The following is a 23,743-nucleotide window of genomic DNA, read 5'->3' on the forward strand; positions in this document are numbered from 1 at the left end:
TGTCATGGAGGAATTAGAGATGGGGGCATGTGGGTGGAAATCTGTAAAAGCTTAGGAGCTGCACTGAAGGTCAATTAACTTTCTTTTAATACCAGGCAGTCTGAAATTAGAGGTAGCAAGGAAGGAGATACATGTAATGAAAGCCTAAGGAAGAGGTGGATTTTGAACTGGCCCCTGAAGGATGGCGCTGACCATGATGGATAGATACAAGAGGCTGAGTACACAGGAAGCTACAGAGCTGGGGGGCCAGGAAGGCAAAGGCTGAGAACCAGTGTAGAAAAGAGGCAAGCCGGGACTCAGGTACTTTCATATGTTAAGGAATGGAATGGAAATCAGATCACTGCTCAGGGTAAATGATCAGATATAAGTATTAAATAAGGTATAAGGTAGGCTGTGTGTGTGTGTGTGTGTGTCTATGTTCATGTCAAGTGTGATGAGAGGGGAGAGGGAGGCACAAGGTGGAGTTTTCTCCAGCAATCAACTAAGCTGAAGGGATGTGGAGCTTAGTTGATTGTGGCTGAATTTCTGGAAGCAGTATTTCCAAGGTCTGGGTGCCCAGGGCTTGAATGCGCTCTGCAGCATAGGCTTAGGAGAAACACAGGCCCAGGGCAGCCTCCTGCTCGCTTTCCAGAGCCGCCCACCGACTTTTAACATGCACACACTGGTAAGTTCTTTCCACACGGCCTGGCAGGGCCATGGAGAGATCACTCCCGGGTAATGAGACAATTAGCTCCTTGCATTCTTCCTGCAGGAACAAATCCGGGCCCCCAAGGCATCTGTCCCCTCCTGTTCTTCCAGCTGGCCTCCTTGCCACGTGCACACCCTGCCCGGAACCGGGCCCAGCTGCTTGCCGCTCGCCTGCCCACTTCCGTTTCCAGGAAGGGTTCCGGAGGCTGGCGGAGCAGGGGGCGGAGTGATTGATGACAGCGCGCGTGCCCCTGAACTCCTCATCAAAGTTCTTCTACAGGGTTGGCAGCCCTGTGCTGAAAGCTGCTCTGTAGCTGAGGCGGCATATGGACTGCTGACAGAGCAGCTGCTGGGGAAGAAGACGCTGAAAGGAAGCCTCTAGGGATAAACAGAGAAACCCATGGCACCACGTGGCACCCAAGGCAGAATTCTCATCCCCTTCACGGTAAGGAAACTGGTTTGGGATAGCTGTGCTAGATCTCATGCTCCGAAAGTGATCATCGTCATATTAACATTGGTTCTGCCCTTACTGTGTACCAGCCAGTTCTGTAAACTATTTTGGGTGCATTATTTCAACTTCTCCTTCAAACAGCCAAAATAACTGTTATTAATCCCATTTCCTTTTTTTTTTTTTTTAACAGATGGAAAAAATCAAGGCTAGAAAGTTTAAGGATATTGTGCTTGTCAGATAGTGACTCAGGTTTAACTCCAAGCCTTTAATCCTAAACAGGATAACGGTTTTCTCTTGCAAGCATTTTGAGATTAACATTGGTAACTAAGATGTACTAGTGGTGTAATTTGCAAAGCAACAGGGCACTTATTTTCTCCGTTGGACCTCTAGAGTTGTAGGGGCAGGTTATAGTCACCTCTGAGCCCCCAGGCTCTAGAACAGGGTATGGCACAGAGGTATACAGTGAATGAGATGAATAATGTATCAGTCAACCCTGGGGGGAGCTGCTTTCACATCCGTGTTGCAGGTAGAAAGACAGGCTCCTCAGGGAGTCTTGCCTAGGACCTCATAGTAAACTTGGCAGAGAGGAGATTTGAACTCTGATCTTCAGATCACAGGTCCAGAGCTTTCTCTGCTCTACCTGGAGTGTGTCAGGTTAAATGGGGAGAGGGGTTGGCTGGGTAAAGGGGGCTGGAGGATAGTGAATGAGAAAGAACATACATCTATGAGTGTGAATTATTTCAGAGTCAATTTGCTGATATCTTAATAAATCCCTGGTCTCTCAAGCCTGGAGAATATTGTTTCAAGAGCGTCTAGTTTTAGTAAAAAGATGTTAAAATTTTTTCTTCTTGTTGTCGGAGGCCTGTCTGCAACCCAATCCCCGGGGAGCCATGGGTCAGTCTGTATCCCTCATGTCTGTCAAATGCCATTTCCCCCAGGTGGATCAGTTGCCTCATTTGGGGATCTGGACCTTCCAGACATGTATACAGAAACCAAGAGCCCATTCATCACATTGAAAGCTGATAGCTGACAGAGATTCAATCCCATCTTGAAGCTGGAAACTTGGAGAGAAGCGAAGTGGACTAATTTTCTCAGACTCCTGAGAGAAAAGTTCCCGCGTATCAAAGGCAGTGCCATAAGCTGCACGAACAGCGCTGCTGGACAGCTCCACTTCGGGCTGTGGCGAGTCGTGGCTGGCTGTTGTCATGAAGATGAGAACAGAAGCCTGCCACATCTGGATTGCAAACACTTTTAGGGGTCCACTTTCCAGCCTCTGGGAGGCACAGGGGTATCCACAGAGATGGAGGAACCAGACTGCTCGGTCCTTCTTGGTTGACCCCTTCCTTTCCTTTCCATCCTCACCCCCAGCTCCTCCCTCCTCAACCTCACCAAGTCTTCGACCTCTGGGTATTTGCCTAAGCACATCCTTCCTTCCTGCCTGTTAAACTTTTATTTATACATAGAAGCCTAGCTCAAGTCACACCCCTTGCACTCTCCCTGGCTGAATTGGTTACTTTCTGCTCAAGGTTCCCACAGTATTTTGCATCTTCTTTGGCTTCTCATATTCTATGGCCTTTGTTTGCTTTAAGAGTCTGTTTCCCACACTAGGTAGAGAAGGAAGTAGTCAGCTCAATTCCCCTCCAGAGGTCCAAGGACCTGGTAGATTCTGATGCTTGGTTGCTGCTGCCTTTTGAATGCACAATAAGTTGTGACGTCTAAGCTTTTGGCAACCTCAGCTTGATTTTCTTTTGTATTCTGCATTTGGTACACACTCCCAAGGAAGCTTGGAGAGACCAGTGGGGAGCAACTTGGAGGACTAGTGAGATGCTGAGACTCCTGGAATTTTGCCCAATGCATGTTTCTATCAAAAAAGTAGCCTGTACCCAGAAAAAATATCTCCCCAGGCCAAACCTGGGTCTTAGAGAGAGAAAGGGCTTGCTGAAGACAGTAGACCTCAGTCCCAAAGACTTGTACAAGGCCTTTTGGTGCCAAGATCACTCCCTCCTCAACCCTTCCAAGCCCTGTAAATGTTGGTATCTTCCCCAGCATCCAAATCAGACCAGAGGGATCTGTGCCAGTAGTTCCAGCTTCCCTGTCATTCCATGCACCCGCCCTCAATCTAGAATGAGTCACCCACCCTCAGGTTCTTTCACTTGAGGATAACAAAGATGCTGACTGCATAGGATGATTATGAGGATGAAATGAGATATTATTTATTATCCACTTGAATGTTTACAGTTTTTTAAACCATAAAAGTAACAGAATAAAGTGTCCTAAAACTTAATTGTAAGCTTGATGATTTTTCCTTTCATATATGCATACACTCAGGTAACCACCACCCAGGTCAAGATTTAGAACTAACTGAGATTTTAAAAGCTGACATAGCTTATCGACTGTAAAGTGCGGAAGAAATGTTGGTTTTGAATTATTACCAGGAGGTGGAGCCTCTTTCCCATTGAATTCCTCTCCGTTCTCAAGTTCTAGGTTTCTAGAAATTGTTAGCATCAGTTGCAACCACCCTAGCAATTTGTTGCCAGAGCCAGGACTCCAGAGCCCTAGCTATGTGGAGTGGCCATGGAGACACAGCCCACACAGACCCACGGCTCTCAGGACCACTGCTCAGGACATGTAGCCCCTGTACCCACCCGCTTAGGCACCAGCTGTTCTCACAGAAGGTGGCCAGTGACAACACAGCTGTGTGTAGTTTCATTTCAAGACAACTTGACTAAAAAGATATGCCCTGTATGCTAGGACCTGGGCAGAAAAGGAGAGAGGGAGCTTCCTAGACTGGGCGCTCTACAGACTGTGGGGCTGTGGACATTAGCATGTACATACCTGTGAAGTGAGGCCCACAGTGTCCCCTTATCTCCCATGGGACTCTCTTCCTGAGGCTTCCCAGACCTCTCTCTAGCGCTGACCCCTCCTTTGGGCTTGAGTCAGCATCTCTGCTTTGTCTGCTGGGTGTTCCCACCTGGCTGCTCCCTGGCCCTTTAAGCGCAGGGAAACTCATCTTACCTCCTACACCTGGCTGCTTCTTCCTGGCTTTCCTCCTTCATTCTGGCATCACTAATCCCCAGTAGTCCAATCAGAGCCATGTCCCAGGTCCAGTTTTGTCTTGCCACTATTGTTCTGGTCCTTCTCCACTGCCATCGCTGTGTTACCTCTGGAAACCCCCATTCTGCTGGAAACCTTGGAGCTGGCTCTGCGCCAAAAATGGGATCTGCTGCCCCATCCCCGGCCATTCCACGACCTAGAAAGATGCCTCTGCTCTAGAAGCACTCCTCGAGCCCTTCCGTTGCATGCTATCCACTCATCTGCCTGTTGGCCGCTGCCACTCTTTATCTGAACCTCTTTCAGTCTCGCTGCCTTCTGGTGCCTAGAGTGGAGTTGGCCCTGATGTTGGTGGACGAACAGATGAGTGCTGAGTTCATGACGAGACAGCATGCTGTTGTTTAGTCACTAAGTTGGGTCCGACTCTTTTCGACCCCATGGTCTGTGGCCCACCAGGCTCCTCTATTCATGGGCATTCCCAGGCAGGGGTACCAGAGTGGGTTGCCATTTCCTTCCTCAGGGGGATTTCCTGACCCAGGGATTGAACCCACGTCTCCTACATTGGCAGGTAGATTCTTTACCACTGAGCCACCAGGGAAGCATGAGACAGCATAAGTAAAGGCAAAGCTGCTGAGCCATTAATCATACTTTCAGAGACCCCAGCCTTTTTTTTTTTTTTAAAGGGCCAGGATATGCTAATTCAAGTGGGGACTTTGAGAGTCTTCCTGCATCTTCTCCATCTTTGACCCTCACATTAATAGAAAAGGGCAGGTGTCTGACACCTCGCCATCCTCAGTGCTTGAAAATGCTGAATCTGGAGAAACTTTGTCATAATTACCTATCCACTTGAAAGTACAAACTCTGTAATTTGCCTTTAAGTGATCTTAAATTAATATAAATAATGAAGTATGCTCAGAATACTCAAGTACTGGTACATCCAATTGAACACAATTAAAATTAAGATGGATTTATTAGTATTGTGACTATTATTGATTAAAATGGTAATGATAAATAAGGAAAAATGTTAAGTACAACAGGGAATTGGTAATATTTCTTCAAAGTAATCATTTTGCTGTGACTACCCAATTATTAGTATATTTAATGTGTTATTCAGTGCAATTAATTATCCACTTTGCTTCTGGGAAGGCACTAGGAAAAAATTACTTTCTGCCTGGAGTGGTGGTTGCTCAGGAGAGGGGCTGGGAAAAGCTGCTGCTTGCTGGGGCCTCTGTGATGAAGACCTTGCTCTTGGGGAATGTGACTCCAGCAGCTCCGATAGAAGCGTCGAGTGCCCTTGGGGAATTTGAAGGGACCCAAGAGACCAGGTTCTTGGCCTTACAGTCAGGTGCTTTTGTAGCCCTGGGAGGTGAGGGTGAGCAGCCAGGAGAGGGAAGTCAGAAACCTGCCTTGATTCTGGACTGGGCCACCTAGTTGTGGGACCTGAGTTCCAGAGGTTCATTTCTCTCATCTGCAAAATGGTTAAGGATACAGCCTGCTGGCAAAGACCTGTATGTGAAAGGGATCTGTCAGAGACAGATGTGTGGGGCCTTGGTGACCACTTGTCGGAGACAAGATAGTCCCCAGGCTCAGTCTGACATGTGGATTTGCTTCTGGTTCCTGTAAACCACCTCTGGGAGTTACCCCTCCCCCCACCCCCAGCCTGTCGTAGGTCCCTGATGCCTTAATGCTGGTGAATGTGGAGGGTTACACGCCTGCCCTCCAGCCACTTCACTCTGTATCCCCTGACCTACGTTAGACTGTCCATGATCCTCCTTTCCCCTCCTTGCTGGGAAGAATGTAGATGGGTGAGAGGATAAAAATCATTGGGCACTTTTACAGAGCTCGTGCTCATTCACCTTCTTTCTTTATTTTTGTTATGTGGCATGTGGGGTCTTACTTCCTTGACCAGGGATCAAATCCGTGCCCCCTGCACTGGAAACATGGAGTCTTAACCACTGGGCCACCAGGGAAGTCCCTTTTTATTTTCTTATCTGTCTGTACAACCATCCTACTAAGTAAAGGAGGTTTTATTAACTCCATTTAAAAAACAAGTACCCAAGGTTCTAAAGAGGGAAAGTGATTTGCTCAAGAATATAGAGCAAAGTGGTAATCTGGGGTCTTGAACTTGAATCATCCGACACTGAGAACTGTGTTATCCCAGCCTGTTCCGCTTTCCCACATTATTGTCACATTTCCTTATCTCTGAGTCTTCTGGCTCCCAACCCTCCTCAATGCCAAAGATTCACTGTAGCTTGTTTCACAAAGCTAATTGCTAGTTTTAACATACAGGTTTTGTTTTATGAGCTCCAAATTGCCCAAATTAGATTTTATTAAGTTCACATGTATGATTCTCCTTGTTTTTATTAAAAATAAGTTCACTCATTTGTCATTTACAAGGGAGTTTGAAATTAGGATCGTTTTGTATCCACGGAAACACAGGGAAAATCTTATATGTGATCAGACTTTTACCCACAGAATGGGGAAAAAAAAAAAGGGCAGCTGGTAATTAGGTGCATAATCCATAGACAAGCTTCTAGAGCACGGGGGGCCTACTCTTCTGCTTTGTGGGTGAGAGTTATGACAACTCTTTCCAGCATGACTATGTGGTGGGGAGGGGTGGTAAGATAAAGGGATGGGAGAAGCTGGTACCAGTCCCAGCTCTCCCCTTCACTCATTCTTTGGCTTTAAGAACGACATGCCTCTTGTTTGGGGCCTTGGTTTCCCATCTGTAATATGGGGATGCCAGAGAAGTTAGGCTTAGAAGAAACTTTTTATCCCTTGTCTCAATTCTTATCCCTGGCAGAGAATGGCCATAATGCTGTGATTGGAAAGATTTAAAAATGTATCTTTATTAACTAACTCAGTCAGCAGCTACTAACTGAGCAACTACTAAGTACCAGGGACTCTTCTAGGTACTGGGGATAGTTGAACACATCAGGAGAGACTTCTGTTCTCAGGGAATTGTAGCAGTAACAACAACAAAAACAGACAACTAAATACATCACATTGAAAAGATGATGATATTACAAAAGATAAATCAGAGACAGTGATGCTATTTTAGACTGGGGTGGGGGGCGGGTCAGCTAAAGCCTCTGTGAGGAGGTGGTATTTGAGCTGAGACCTCAGTGACAAATGGGTCCAGGCATGAGGCCATCTGGTTGTGGCAGATGTGCAGATTGCAAGGTAGAATGGGAAGTCAGCGTGTCTAAGAAACAGAGATGAGGCCAGTATGTTAGGAGAGGTGGAGATGGGCTCAGAGGGGTAGACTGTGCCTAGAGGGTGATTGATTAGTTATGTCTGCATTGGAATGATTGGGAAGAGTGTTACTAATGTATGCCTCCTACTTACAATTTCTGGACTAAATGGTCCCAGGGAAGATATTTCAGTATCCCACTGGCAAGAGCCCCTTCCTGGTACAGGGGTGGGGCTCCACTTGGGTGGATGCAGGGAGGCTCCTATGAGGAAGTGGGGGTGACGTTTGAACTGGGCTTTGATGGATGCTAATTTCCATACCAAGGGGTGACATGCCCCTCTCCGTGGCATCCAGTTTTGTCCTGCAGTGTCTGGGATATACTTCTGCAGTAACTTAGACAAGACACCTTGGTTTGAGTAAGGAGGACTGTCTGTGGAGGCAGAGAACCTGGGCCCAAGGCCATGCTCTGCTGTTCTTTAAGCATGTGACTTAGCTGGTTACTTCAGTTTTTCTGAGCCATAGTCTCCTCATCTTTAAAACAGGACAGTAATAAAATTTACCTCTCAGAGTCCTGTAAGAACTTAATAATAAATTAGCTAATAAGGTCTTATAATATGTGATATCAGCATTTCAGGGGCTTCTGTGGTAGCTTAATGGTAAAGAATCTGTCTGCCAATGCAGGAGGTGCTGGTTTGATCCCTAGGTCAGGAAGATCCCCTGGAGGAGGGTATGGCAACCCACTCCGTTATTCTTGCCTGGGAAATTCCACGGACAGAGGAGGCTGGCAGGCTACAGTCCATGGGGTCATAAAATTTGGAGAGGACTGAGCAACTAAACAACAATAATCAGCATTTTAGTATTTATAACATATATTAGTTAAAACATACCATAAAATATTATAACTATTTTAAAATATAGTATTTTAAAATATAGATCATATATATTTTATATTTTATATATTATATAAAATATATATTACATAAAATATATATTATATAATTATAAAATATACTGTTTTAAAATATAGTATTTTTAAATTGTTTTTGTTATTAGGACAACTTCTGACAGTTATCTCTCAAAAGAATTGGAACGTTTTTTCTTGAGTGTAAATTGTCACAGCTTTATGGAAAGTAATTAGCAGAATGTAGCATGCTATGTCCTAAGAAATTGCTTGTTTCTTTTTGCCCAGAAATTCTACTTAGAATTTAACAAAAGAAATAAGTGGACTACTTTTTCTGGCCAAGATAGAGTAGCTTGAAGTAGCCTAATTCTCGTGCTAAGATGCTGAACAAAATACAAAAGAAATGGAGATGAATCAACTATTGCAAGAAGCAAAAACATGGATGAATCTCAAACAAGATGTCAGGCAAAAAGAACCAGATGCAAGATCTGTACAATTTTATGTTTGAATGATACAAATCACACAAACACACACATATATATCACAATATACATGTGTGTGTCATTTATATTATTCAAATATACATACATATACATATAAGATACATGTGAGTATATATTTATATTTGACTATTACATATATATGTATCGGTAAGATATATGTGAGTATATATAATTCAACCTATTGGTTTTGAAGGTTTGGATAATGGTACCCTGGGAGGAGGTGTACAACAGGAGGCTACAACAGGAACTGAGGTTCTGGTAATATTGTTTCTTGATCAGGGTAGTGGTTCTATGGAGTGTCGACTTGATTAAAAAGTCATTAAACTGTACATTTTTGAATTGTGTAGTTTTAAGCTTGCTGCTGCTAAGTCACTTCAGTCGTGTCCGATTCTGTGCGACCCCATAGACAGCAGCCCACCAGGCTTCCCCGTCCCTGGGATTCTCCAGGCAAGAACACTGGAGTGGGTTGCCATTTCCTTCTCCAATGCATGAAAGTGAAAAGTGAAAGTGAAGTCGCTCAGTCGTGTCCGACTCTGTGCGACCCCATGGACTGCATCCTACCAGGCTCCTCTGTCCATGGGATTTTCCAGGCAAGAGTACTGGAGTGGGGTGCCATTGCCTTCTCCGACTTTTAAGTTTACTGTGACTCAAAAAAGTTTACCTAAATAAAAAAGTGAAGAATTTGGCTTATGGATAAAGGTGTGAAAATAAAGAGGCCTATCATGTATAATAGTAAAAAATAGAAATAATCTAACTGTCTAAATATGGGAAATACTTAAATAAAATGTGGTAATGATACTCTTTAAACTGATGCTTTGAAAGAATTTTTAACCATGAGGGAGAATTTTAGTATTACCATGTGAATTGGGTATTGCTCCATGAACCTGTGTGCAGAATCTGAGACTGGGTTATGATGGCTGCCACTTGGCCTTGGAGGATGGAGGGGGTGGCATGAGCGCCCTACTGCTGAGTCTCTGCTTTTCCCATCTTCAGGGAAAGGTAAACACGTCTCATTTCCTAGCCTTGCTCCTCTTTATTCTCCTTTCTAAAAGCACCCTAAACCTTTCACCACTCTTCAGATCTCCCTCATCTTGGGAACCCCACCCGGAGTCCTGTCCTTCCCTCCAAAGTCCCTTGCCCTCCTCGACCTGAACTCTCTGGTCTGGATAGCTCCCCAGAGACTCCCACCCAGCACTCCTCTCCAGTTCCCACGGTCAGTCCAGATGAAAGTCTTGCAGAAGAAGAGAAATGTTTTCCTGCTTGCCCCATAGTTTACAAAACTGCTCCTCCCTGCAAAGTTGTAAGTACTACATGTTATTATTCAGAGTTGTGTTTGCCACTTTCTCCATGGTCTGTCTGTCACCAGTTGACTGCCTACTCTACCCCAGGCCAGTCATACTGGATTTAGGATGGCTGCCGCCTTAATTACATGAAGATCTGGGAGAGGCTTTGCTTTCACTATGTGCAAGAGCCTGACTACGTTCCTGTTCAAGCCACCTTCCTCCTCACTCCTTCTTAGAGCCTTGGAGTGGGATGAGGGAACATTTTCCACATATTCCACAATGAGTTTTCATTACTTTTATCATCAGAAAAATATAAAATAATGCTCTTTTTCTCTATGAGTGCTCTAGATTAATGTTCTCAAATGTTAATGTGTGATGCCTGCAAGTCACTTTAGGGAGCTTGTTAAAACATAGGTTGTGATTCAGTAGGTCTGGGGTTTTCCCTGGCATTCTGTGTTTCTAACCCACTTCTAAGTGATGCTGATGCTGCTGGTCCGTGCCACACTTTGAAGAGTGAAGTGACAGAGGGTAGCTGGAGAGGAGGTGCAAGCTGTGACCTTTCTCCTTGCTCTTCACTGCCTCCAGGCCCCTATGTTTCACAAATCTTCACATTTTGCTGAATAATTAGTGTAACGATGAGTAAGTATGAAGTCTCTCAAGAAGGCTGGAGTCTACATATGTACCTGGGTTAACCAAAGCACTTTGGAGATTAGTTCTTTAGAGAACAGGTTTTCAGATTTGAGCTGCCTTACTCCTCAAGCAGATATAATAAGTTGAACTCATGGAAAGGGCCTTAAAGTCAAGAGGCCATGACTTCAGCCCCAGCTATGCCAGTGACTCAGTTTCCCAAAATATAATTGATGGAGTTTAGTATAAGTTGTTGGTAAAGATAATGGTTTTCATGATCCTGTGATCCTAGGAAGTACTATAATAGTATTCATGTCCTTCAATCCAGTACTTTTCCTTCTGGAATTTAAGAGCAAGTAAATCATTCAATAGAAGATAAAGATGTCCAAAGATGCTCAAAGAAGTTAGGGAGCACTCAGGTACCAAGTCCTTACTGGAGGCTGGAGGGCAGCCTCCTGGGTGTGCCAGAGGGGATTTGAGGATCAGAGGAGGTGGCTAAGAAACCAAGAGTATCCTGATTATTACAGGTCTCAACTAGCTTTCATTTTCCAGTTGTACTACAAACAAAAAGTCCTTATAATGTCTTCTTGGAAAGATGAATAGGAAGATATTGACTACATAGGGAATTATTTGTTTCTGAATCAAGCAGTGCTAGAGTGGAAAGGACACTTAAGGCCTCTGGTTCCATCTGCTCATATCAGAGCCCCGTAGAGTCTTGGAAATGTGGTGAGAAGACAGCTGCCCAAGTTCAGAGGGGACCAGAACTTTTGTGATGCACCCTGGAGTCTCCCAGAGAGATGGCTGTGGTTATCTGGTCTCCAGAGAAACACTTCCAATGACAGGGGGTGACTCCCTGGCAGTCTTTTTACCACTAGGTGGGTCTGATTGTTTAGGAATTCTCTCAGGTGAATGGAAATTCTAACTCCCTGTGGCCTTTACTCCATGACCCAAGCTCTAAAGTAGGTGTTTTCAAACTTTCCTCACGACAAGTATCTCCTGGGAGGTTTATTTAAAATTCATCCCAACTTTAATCCATATAAAACATATTCCTAGGTTGTGAATGCTCATCGTTGCTAATTATTAGAGAAATACAAATCAAAATTGTATTGAGGGACCATCTCACATTGGTCAGAGTGGCCGTTATTAAACACTCTACAAATAATAAATTCTGGAAAGGGTGTGGAGAAAAAGGAACCATCCTACACTGATGGTAGGAACATAAGTTGGTGCAGCCACTATGGAAAACAGTATGGAGCTTCCTCAAAAAACTAAACATAGAGTTGCCATGTGATCTAGCAATCCTACTCCTGGGCATATATCCAGACAAGACTGTAATTTGAAAAGGTTCATGTACTTCAATGTTCATAGCACACTATTCGCAAGAGCCAGACATGGTAGCAACCTAAATGTCCATCGATGAATGAATGGATAAAGAGGATGGAGGATATACACTCAATGGAGCATTATTCAACCATAAAAAAGAATGAAATCTTGCCATTTGCAGCAACATGGATGGACCTAGAAATTATCATACTAAGTCAAGTCAGAAGAGAAAGACAAATACAGTGTCATATCACTTATATGTGGAATCTAGAACATGACAAAAATGAACACATCTATAATACAGAAACAGACTCACAGACACAGAGATACAGATACAGATACTTACAGACCTGTGGCTGCCAAGGGCAGGGGAGGCGGGAAGGACTGGGAACTGGGGTTAGCAGACACAGACTGTTATACGTAGGATGGATGAACAACAAGATCTTACTGTATAGTACAGGGAACTGCATTCAGTATCCTGTGATAAACCGTAATGGAAAAGAATATGAAAAAGAATAAATATATAAACATATCTTCTGAATTACTTTGCTGTACAGAAGAAATTAATACAACATTGTAAATCAACTATACTTCAATTTTAAAAAAAGATTAATTTCTTTGATACAGAGGAAAATTCACTACTGAAAGTGGCAGATATAGACTGACTTCTTTATTTAATAGTTATCATATGAGCTGGCAGGTAATATATATTTTTTCATCTGAACTTAAAATATGAGATGTGTATCTATACATTTCTTCTAAAAGTTTTGAAATAGCCCCATCCCTGTGATTGTGAGAAAGATCAGTGAGGCTGTTTTAAAACAGATAAAACTGAACTAGAGATTGAGAAAGAAGATATTAAAATACAAAAAATAGCCTATTAATATAGTTGTGATTAATAGTAGCAAAATTGAAGTTAATGTCCAATATTGAGGTTAGTGGATTAACTTTAATTTTTAACGTTTATCAAAACCTAGGAAGAACTATATTTTAGAGCAAGTAAATCATTCAATAGAAGATAAAGATGCTCAAAGAAGCATTATTTGTAGTTTCAGTAAAATTATGAATAGATTCAAGGCCAACACTAGAATGTTAAGTAAATTGAGATATAACCATGAATTAAATATTCAGTTCAGTCGCTCAGTTGTGTCCAACTCTTTGTGACCCCATGAACCGCAATGTGCCAGGCTTCCCTGTCCATCACCAACTCCCGGAGTCCACCGAAACCCATGTCCATTGAGTCGGCAATGCCATCCAACCATCTCATCCTCTGTCGTCCCTTTCTCCTCCTGCCCTCAATCTTTCCCAACATCAGGGTCTTTTCTAGTGAGTCAGCTCTTCGCATCAGGCAGCCAAAGTACTGGAGTTTCAGCTTCAACATCAGTCTTTCCAATGAATAATCAGGACTGATTTCCTTTAGGATGGACTGGTTGGATCTCCTTGCAGTCCAAGGGACTCTCAAGAGTCTTCTCCAACACCACAGTTCAAAAGCATCAATTATTCTGCACTCAGCTTTCTTTATAGCTATTAAAATGATTAAAAAATCTACACACCAATAGGCACAAATGCTTATGTAAGCTAGCAGAATAAAATTTTGGTCCATTTCTACCTTTTTGGGGTATATGGGTGAGCATTAGAAGAAAACATGGGAAAAGTACACTTTAGTTGAATAATTATTTGCTTAATAAATACATATACTTAATATCATTAATACAACAATATGGCTATAAAGCCAATGGGAAACTACATTTGGAAAAAGTAAAAGGTCAAGCCTTTGATAAATCCCCATTGAAACCAAGTACCCTAAGATCTCTGAGGTGTTGAGGGAAGGCCCTTGGGGTTAGCTGGTTCAATTTCCTAAGTATTGTGAGGATATTTATTTTAGTAACCTTGAATATAGCACCCTGTTCTCTCCCTGTCTTCTGTAACTGGTAAGCAACCCAAGAAGTTTTCCTCAAAGTTCGTGCCTACCTTTGGGAGAGACCCAATGTGGGAGGGTGTTGGGTAGAGGCAGATGCTCAAAAGCGCAACTAGGAAAGCCAGACTTCCCATCTCAAGCTTTGTTTTTTCAGACCAAAATTCTTTTGTTCAGAGCAGATTGGCATCAACTTCTCAAAATTTGCATCGTAGAACAAAGATTCATGTTTGAGTAAAAACAAAGAGAACAGCACAGCTTGCGACTCAAAGGTTCCTCCTGCCCCCACTACCACCCGCTCAATTCTCTATTTCTAGTCTGCTGGGGCAGAGAAGCCATTGAGTCGGACTGGGAACAATTTACTGAGGCAAAGGCTTCTAGAATGAAGGCTGGGCCCAGAGCTGAGACTCTAACGGAGCTGGTTTGGGGGCTGGCCCAGGCGTTAGGTTTCCTCATTTCTGGGTTAGGGACAATGCTTGTGAGCATTAAATTTACCAGGTGAGAGTTTGCATAAATGTGCTATTACTGATTATTTTGCAATGAGCTGGATTTATGTAGAAAGAGCACATGTTTTAGAATCCAAAAGCCTGTATTCAGTCTTGGCTCTGCCTCTTATTAGCGATGGGATCTTGGCAATCACATTCCCTTTACGGGCCTCAATTTTCTGACTTACATAAAGAATGGGAAAATAATTCCTATCTTGTATAGCTCACAGGGTTATTGTAAAGGTCACTTGAATAATCAATTGAAAATGCTTGATAATGTGAAATATTATGCCCACTAATTATTTTAATAATTAATAATGGTAATAGTGACTTTGCAATTCAGAATTTTATTCTGGAGTCCTAAATATTGATTCCTGCAGGCTTGTAATTATTTAAGGAATGATTTATTGGCTGCCATGTATTGAGGTTATAATATAAGTTAAAATTTTTTTCCAGCTGTGCTGACTGGGGCAAGGGTGGTAAACCAGGAAATTGAAGTATCGGAGGAAGACATCTGTCCCGAGAGTCTGACCAGATACCTTAGTTCAAATCCTGCTGCTGCTGCTGCTAAGTCGCTTCAGTCGTGTTCGACTCTGTGCGACCCCATAGACGGCATCTCACCAGGCTCCCCTGTCCCTGGGATTCTCCAGGCAAGAACACTGGAGTGGGTTGCCATTTCCTTTTCCAACACATGAAAGTGAAAAGCGAAAGTGGAGTCGCTCAGTCGTGTCCGACTCTTAGCGACCCTATGGACTGCAGCCCATCAGGCTCCTCCGTCCATGGGATTTTCCAGGCAAGAGTAAATCCTAGAGTTACATATAACAAGGAGTATGCAAGCCGATGTCATAAATGATAGGAAGGCATCTTAAAGAATCTTGTGAGAATGAAGAATTGGGAGTGTCCTTGATAGGTCAGATGGAGAGCAGGCTCACTGACCAGTGACACTGAAGCAGATCCACCCAGGACCAAGGGGGAATATGTGGTGACCAGGAGGATGGGTCACCTTTCATCTGAGCCTTCTCTAGACAATTGGTACCCCTTCCTCCCTTTCTTGCCATCCATGGGTCTGACTCTCAAGGCCAGGGACCTGAAGCCCTGAGATGTGAACCTACAATACACTGCTTTCTCTTTCTCTTTATCCCATCCTTCAGTTACATAGTTGGAGTGATGATATGTAATGCATGCTTTAAGATGTTCTTTATTATTCAAATGATACAATTCAATTCTTTTTGTAAAAGAGTTAAAAGAGATAGATGTGATATAGAAAAGGAGGTGCGGTCGCTTTTCCCCACCTCTCCCCACCCCTGGAAGAAGTGTGGTGGATACCTGTCTCCCCTCTTGGAGCATTTACACATGTTCACATATTAATCCTATATCTCTGCTGCCTGCTTTTTTCACTAAGTAATATATTGTGGAGCTCTTCCTCCTGCCGTATCACTAATGCACTCTGCTTTCTGAGGAATGGGTAGGCCATAATTTACTTAACTATTCCCCTCCCTATTAATAGTAGGTTAGGGTTTTATTTTTTGGCTACTGCACACAATACTGTGATGAACATTCTTGGATCCATGTACAAAAACTTGTACAATGAGTTGTGTGGGGCACACAAACAACTATTTTTTTTTTTTGAAAGAGTCTTAGGAATGGAATAGCTGGGTCCTTTGATATGTACATTTAAGATTCAATGGATGTTTTCAAATGGCATGCATCAACTGGCTTCACCAGTCTACATAGGTAGTGTATATGAGAAGGTTTCTCCACGTTTTTGCCAACACTTGGTATCTTTTTTTTTTAACTTTTTGTCAGATAATTCTTTTCCCTGACTAATGCAGCTTTGCATGGTTATTGTATGTTATTACTTTTCTGTCAGTTGTCTATTTCCTTTATAAACTTTTACAACTTTTACAATTTACTTTGTCAATTGTCTTTTTCTTTCTGCTTTGTTAGAATTCTGTGTGTTCTGGATATTAATCTTTTACCAGTTAAGTGTGTTGTAAATAGTTTTCCTCAGTCTTTTAAACTTGGCTTATCTTATAACCTGGTTTATGGTATATTCTGACTGACAGAATATTATATATTTTAAAAGCATAAATCTATGAAATTTTTATAATTTCTAGATTTTTGTCTCTTTCTTAGGAAGGCCCTGACATTCTAAATTCATAAAAGATACTCACCTATATTTTCCTCTAATATTTTTATAGTTTTATCCTTTAAACTTCATCTGAGGGTTATTTTCTGTGGATGAATGGTGCGAGTTAGGAATCTAACTTAATTTTTTCCCCAAATGAATAGATAATTGGTCCAGTCTCAATTGTGGATTAGTCCATAGTTTCTCTAGTAATTTGAACTACCACCTTTATTGTATAGTTCATTTTCATATAATCAGGTTTGTTTCTTGGTTTATTAATCTGTTCCATTGATCTAGTCATCAATACCTGCACCAATATTAGGCTAGTTTAATTATTATAGCTTAAGTGTGTTTTGACATCTGGAAGGATAAGACCTGAATGAAAAATGCTGTTAATTTAGATTGGAATTGCACTGATGGGTAAATAGTATATTTTCAATACTAAGTCTTCCTAATCAGTTTTAAAACTTCAGATATTTAAAAGGCTTTCATGTTATTTTATCTTCAAATAGATCTTAAACATTTAAAAATTATATTTGTTTTCTAGGAATTTTATGTTTTTTGTTATAAATTGAATCCTTCTAAAATTATTTAATTAATACTAGTATATAGGCAAGTTACTGGATTAGGTATATGATGTATATACCCATAGTTTTGAACTTTCTTACTAGTGCTCATATTAATAGTTTTCAATTGATTCCCTTGAATGTTTAAGGTGGGCAGTTATCTTAAAGAGTGAACTTTTCTTTTTCCTTTTCAAGCTTTATGTCCCTCTTTTCCTTGTCTTTGGACGTTTGGGACAATAATATCTAGTCTCGGTGTCTGCAACCACTTTTGTCTTGCTGTTATCTTTAGTGGGAATGCTTCTGAGATGTCACCACTAAGTATCTCATTATTGAGGATCTCTAATAGGTATCCTTTTTTTATGTTGAGAACTTAACATTCCATTTCTGACTTACTGAGATTTAAAAATAGTTAATTCTGAATGTTGAATTTTATTGAATCCTTTTCGTATTTATTGAGATAATGTTACTTCATCTCTGTGATAAATTACAGGATTCGTTTCTCTAATATCGAACTGCCCTTTGCCCCTTGGATAAGCTCACTTTGGATACACTGTATTTTTAAAATATACTCTTAGATTTGACTTGTTAATATTTGTAATTTAGTATGTTTTCATCTCCATTCCTGAGTGACAACTGGCCGCCCTTTCCTATGATTCTTACTCTGTGTTCCTGTCTTTATTGTTTCTCTAACTATACCTATCGCCACTCCAGCTTCCTTACTCTCCTCCAAACACGTCAAAGACAACACACTCATGCTTTCTTGAGCTGGGAACCTTCCCCCAAGAGGTCTGCATGGCTGGATGTGGGATTTGTTGTTGTTCAGTCACTAAGTCGTGTCTGACTCTTTGAGACCCCATAGACTGTAGCCCACCATGCTCCTTTAGTCCTCCACTATCTCCCAGAGTTTGCTCAAATTCAGGTCCATTGAGTCAATGACACCATCCAATCATCTCATCTTCTGCTTCCCCCTTTTCCTTTTGCCCTCAGTCTTTCCCAGCATCAAGGTCTTTTCCAATGAGTTGGCTCTTTTCATCAGGTGGCCAAAGTATTGGAGCTTCAGCTTCAGCAACAGTCCTTCCAATATTCAGGGTTGATTTTCTTTAGGATTGACTGGTTTGATCTTGCAGTCCTGGGGACTCTCAAGAGTCTTCTCCAGCAAAATTCAAAAGCATCAGTTCTTTGGTGATCAGCCTTCTTGATGGACCAACTCACATCTGTACATGACTACTGGAAAAGCCATAGCTTTGACTATATGGACCTTTGTTGGCAATGTGGTATCTCTGCTTTTTAAATGCTGCTGTCTAGGTTTGTCACAGCTTTCCTTCCAAGGAGCAAGTGTCTTTTCATTTCATGGCTGCAGTCACCGTATGCAGTGATTTTGGAGCCCAAAATGTGGGAGATACTTGGCTATATATCACCACCTTATCTAAACTTGTTGCTCCCCGTCATCCTCTACCCCTTTAATCTGTTCTATGTCCTCCATAACAGTATATCTATCAGAAGGTATATTATTTACCAATTTGTTTCCTTGTGTATTATCTATCTTTTCCTACTAAGCTGCACCCCACTGGAGCAGGGCCATTGTCTGCCTGGGTACTGCCGCATATCACAGAGTAGATGCTCAGGAAATACTGGATGGATGAATGACTTGTTTTGTTTTTTTTCCAGACAGAGGGCATGGGAAACAGAATTTCTCAGTCTCTTTAGGTTTAAAACATGTTTCAATTTTGTCTTTTCCATTGCATTCTAGTTGGTTGGCTCAGGGTTCTAATATTTAAGTGTCCTTTCCTGCTTGTGCAAAGTAGAGATAATAAAGGCACTCATCTCTTGGAGTTTTAAAGGCACTCAGTGAGAAATGTATTCTCACCATGCCAGGCATGCAGGTAGCTAGTACTCAGGAAATGTTTGCTATTATTGTTACCCACTCTCTCACACAACACAGAGAGGCCTCCTTGAGTCTTAGTTTCTCTTCACTGTCCAGGGTGGACAGTAATCCTTGCCCTGTTTATTTCACAGGTTGGTATGAGGCTTATGAGAGAGCATGGAGTTTGAAAACTATGATGTGTCATGTGAATAATATGACTCTCCTCACATGTTCAAGAAAGAGCCTTATTAAAGGAACCAGGGAAGCAGGGTTCCTCTTGGGCAGAGAATAGACCTGGAGCTGGACACACCTGGGCTCAAATCCCGACTCTTCTATTTACCAACTGTGTGACTTTGGGCAAATTACAAGCCCCTCTGATATTCATCTTCAGTGTTATTGCTGTTCATTCTGTAAAATAGGTGACAATAACACCTAGTTCACGGGGTTACAGTGGGAATTAAAGTGAATATATAAAGAACTCAGTTTAGCATTTTTCACAGAAGTGGATATTTAATAAATGATATCTATTAATATTATATTTGTCTATGAAAAGGATTGGCAAGCCACAATTTAGAACATTCTCTTTCCAATTTCCCATCATCGAAATAATCACACTTCGCACATCCTCACTGGCAGATTTCACAGCTAGTGCATTCAGAAAAAGTTATTTATTTGAATAACAAATTCTTCACCCAGTTCCCCAAACTGCACATTCAAGCAGAGGTGGTTATAGTTGACAGTGTGGGGTGTATCGAGGAAGGTGTGGTGATGATGGTCACAGAGACAATATGTGTGGGGCCCTCATTGTGTTCTAGGCACTGTGCTAAGACATTACAGGCACTCCTTCATGCAGCCTCTTCTTACAAATAAGAAAGCAGGAGCCCAGAGAAGCTAGACAGCATGCCTAAGGCCATATAACTGTAAGAAGCAGAGGCCATATCTGAATGAGCAGGCTGACCTGGAAATCTTTTTCAGTATTAGAATGGGACAGAGGCGTTTGGGCATAACAGCTCTTCTCTTGAAGTTTTCAGGACAAAGGGAGAGCACAGGCCTCCAATGTACCACTTTTCATGGGTATAGGTTACTTGCTCATAAGGGGTACTTGACTAATATTTTTTGAATGAATGAAAAATCAACAAATAAATACATCAGCCAAGGTAGTCTTCCTCTGATGACCCTCATAAACAAGACCATAATAGTATCCTGTAAAGTCTACAAATAATAAATGCTGGAGAGGATGTGGAGAAAAGAGAACCCTCCTACACTGTTGGTGGGAATATAAATTGGTGCAGCCACTATGGAAAACAGTATGGAGGCTCCTTGAAAAACTAAAAACAGACTGACCATATGATCTAGCAATCCCACTCCTGGGTATATATCCGGAAAAAATGAAAACTCTAATTTGAATTGGTACATGCACTCCAGTGTTCATAGCAGCACTGTTTACAGTAGCCAAGAAATGCAAAAACCCCACATGCCCATTGACCGATGATCGGCTTAGGAAGATATGGTATATATACCATGGAATATTACTGAGCCATAAAAAGAATGAAATATTGCCATTTGCAGCAGCATGGATGGATCTAGAGAATATTGTACTTAGTGAAGTAGGTCACCCAGAGAAAGACAAATATTCCACAAAATGCATGTGGAATCTAAAAAATAATGCAAATGGATCTATACACAAATCAGAAACAGACTCACACACGTAGAGTCTTATAACAAACTTAAGGTTACCAAAGAGGAGGCTGCTGCTGCTGCTGCTAAGTCACTTCAGTCGTGTCCGACTCTGTGCGACCCCATAGACGGCAGCCCACCAGGCTCCCCCATCCCCAGGATTCTCCAGGTAAGAACACTGGAGCGGGTTGCCATTTCCTTCTCCAATGCATGAAAGTGAAAAGTGAAAGTGAAGTCACTCAGTCATGTCCGACTCTTAGTGGCCCCATGAACTGCAGCCCACCAGGCTCCTCCGTCCATGGGATTTTCCAGGCAAGAGTACCAGAGTGGGGTGCCATTGCCTTCTCCAACCAAAGAGGAGGGGGAGGGGCAAATTAGGAGTATGGGATTAACAAACTACTATACATAAAACAGGTAAGCAAAAGGGGTTTACTGTATAGCCCAGGGACTTATATTCAATATCTTGTAATAACCTATAATGTAATATAATCAGAAAAATAACTGAATCACTAAGCTGTACACATAAAACTAACATAATATTGTAAACCAACTATGTTGTTGTGGTTAGTTGTTAAGTTGTGTCCGACTCTTTTGTGACCCATGGACTGTAGCCCACCAGATTCCTCTGTCCATGGGATTTCCCAGGCAAGAATGCTGGAGTGAGTTGCCATTTCCTTCTCCAGGGTATCTTTTTGACCCAGGGACTGAACCTGTGTCTCCTGCTTGGCAGGTGGATTCTTTACCACTGAGCCACCTGGGGAGACCAAACCAACTATACTTCAATATAAAAAAGAATATGCTGTACAACTGTATGCTTATAAAAGAGTATGCTGTAAATAAGGCTATGAGATCACAAAGAAAATGATATCATTCACTTGTAGCCCAGAACTATAGGCAATGCTTCATCTTAGTATCTTTTCTTGCATTTGTTTCCTTCTATTAATTATATTAATCTATATTGCAGACTGGATAGCTGCCCACCAAGCTCAGGCTGTGTTTCTCAGCTTCTTTTGCTATGGAGTGGATTCTTGCCAAGGGAATGTAAGTAGAATTGATGGGTGTCACTTTCTCACTGTGGCAATTAAGAAGCAGATGTATGCCTTTGTTTATTTTCTAACCTGCTGGCTGCATGCAGGGGATGAGGACAGAGCCACAGTATGGAAGGAGCCTGGGTCCCTGAAAGACTGTCCAGCAACCAGAAGCCCCTGTGTTGGATGGTCCCATTTGCAGCAAAACTTTAGTTTTGGTCCACTGTATTTTGAGCATTTGTTACAGCTCTTAGCATAACTTTTCTCAAAACTTCAATTCCCTCTGAATTATCAAATCTCCTTTGTAGAGTTTCAGACACACACACACACACACACACACACACACACAGAGTCATTTTGTTGCTGATAATTTGTGGAAGTATAATGAATGAAAGGGCTTCCTTGCCTGGAGAATTCCACAGTCCACGGGGTCGCAAAGAGTTGGACACAACTGAGCAACTAACACTACTACTAATGAATGAAAAATAGAGGCGAAGAAGAATGCCCTAGAAGTTCCTTCTTCCTCTCTTCTCAAGGCACAGGAATGTTCATTATAATTTACAAAGTGGTTTTCCATAAACATTTAACCCTTATAATTTACTGGTGTATTTATTTTTGTACAGAGGAGGAGATTAAAGTTCAATTAACGGATTTTCCTTAGGTCACCCAGCTGGCAATTAAAAGGCAGTGTGGGGACTGACACCAAGTTTGTCTGGCCTTGTCTCCTCTACTTTTTTGTCACATCCCAGTAATACATGTGAAGTGGATAAGATCCCTTTCCGTAAACAGGGTGTCTAAGATGGTTCTGATAAGTGCCTTGTCTCTTCCTTCTTTACACCTTTGTCTCTGCCAGGGTTTCCTTGGGATGTAGTACCCAAAGCTTGTGATTAAAAACAGCTGCAGAAACAAGAGGAAAACATCTCCTAAAAAGTGATGCCTTGGAACACAATGTGTGTGGACTTGTAGGAGGTGGACGAGGGTGCGTGACAGAGTGGAGTCACGGGGAGAACTTTGGTTCTCCACAGAGGCGTCCTTCTGTTGTCAGCTGCTCCTGGGAGGCTCCATGAACTTGATCTCAGAGCCAGGGGCAGAAAAACTGGACTCATCCTTCCACTAAGGAATGAGAAGACTTCCTTCGAACTTCCTAGGAGTTTGAACTGCTTCTAAGGTAGAGCCCAATTAGCCCGTGTAGACTATGCTATTCAATTATATGGTTGGTTCAAAAGAATTTAATGAAATAGGAGAATAATCATACAAAAATACTAAGTGATAAAATAGTATGATGCAAAATAGTACAATCAAATTTTTGTTGAGATTTTTATGTAGTTACACACACACACTTGACAAAAAGACTGAAAGAGAATACACCTCACCTTAGCAGGAGTTATTTCTGGGTGATGAGATCAAAGCTGAAATTCATTTATGTAAAAATTCTTTTCTGTCATTTTAAATTTTCAGAGGGGCTTCCCAGGTGGTGCTAGCGGTAAAGAACCTGGCTGCCAATGCAGGAAACATAAAGAGACACGGGTTTGATACCTGGGTTGGGAAGATCCCCTGAAGAAGGAAATGGCAACCCACTTCAGGCTTGCCTGGAAAATCCCATGGACAGAGATACACAAGAGATACTTGTGGGATACAGTCCATGGTGTTACAAAGAGTCGGACATGACTTAGTGACCAAACAACAACTATTACAATATATGAACTCCATAGCTAGGAATTATTTATGGGTGATGAGATCAGAGTTGAAATTCATTTATTTTGTTTCTTTTCTATTATTTGAAATTTCATAAATAAACAGGCTATTTTGTAAATAGAAAAAAAATGTTAAGAGAGTTTTTTTTCCTTAATTTGATTTTAAGGTTTTTTGCTCATTTTCAAATTATAGCTCTGTTGGGAGATAAAGGAAAATTAAATGAGCTACCAAAAATTTGCCACAAATAATAAATTGCTATTAATAAGTTATGTAGTCAGTTATCAGATTAAAATTAAAGCCACCATAACAGGTTATTCATACAATACTCAAATTTTTAAATTTATTCTGATTGCCTTGTCTACTACA

General features: G+C 41.8%; 1 long non-coding RNA gene across 2 annotated transcripts; it reads left to right on the forward strand.

The window, feature by feature from the left end:
- Window positions 1-646: 646 nt before the first annotated feature.
- On the forward strand, window positions 647-23,179 carry LOC113897245. 2 transcript variants are annotated; one of them, XR_003512303.1, is made up of 3 exons: window positions 647-1,132; window positions 21,619-21,695; window positions 22,536-23,179. It is a non-coding gene; the product is annotated as an uncharacterized LOC113897245 (long non-coding RNA). The 2 variants fall into 2 exon arrangements; XR_003512304.1 differs by lacking the exons at window positions 21,619-21,695; window positions 22,536-23,179 and adding an exon at window positions 2,077-3,422.
- The last annotated feature ends 564 nt before the right edge of the window (window positions 23,180-23,743 follow it).

This window comes from Bos indicus x Bos taurus, chromosome 8, assembly GCF_003369695.1.
Source record: "Bos indicus x Bos taurus breed Angus x Brahman F1 hybrid chromosome 8, Bos_hybrid_MaternalHap_v2.0, whole genome shotgun sequence".
Classification (NCBI taxonomy): Eukaryota; Metazoa; Chordata; class Mammalia; order Artiodactyla; family Bovidae; genus Bos; species Bos indicus x Bos taurus.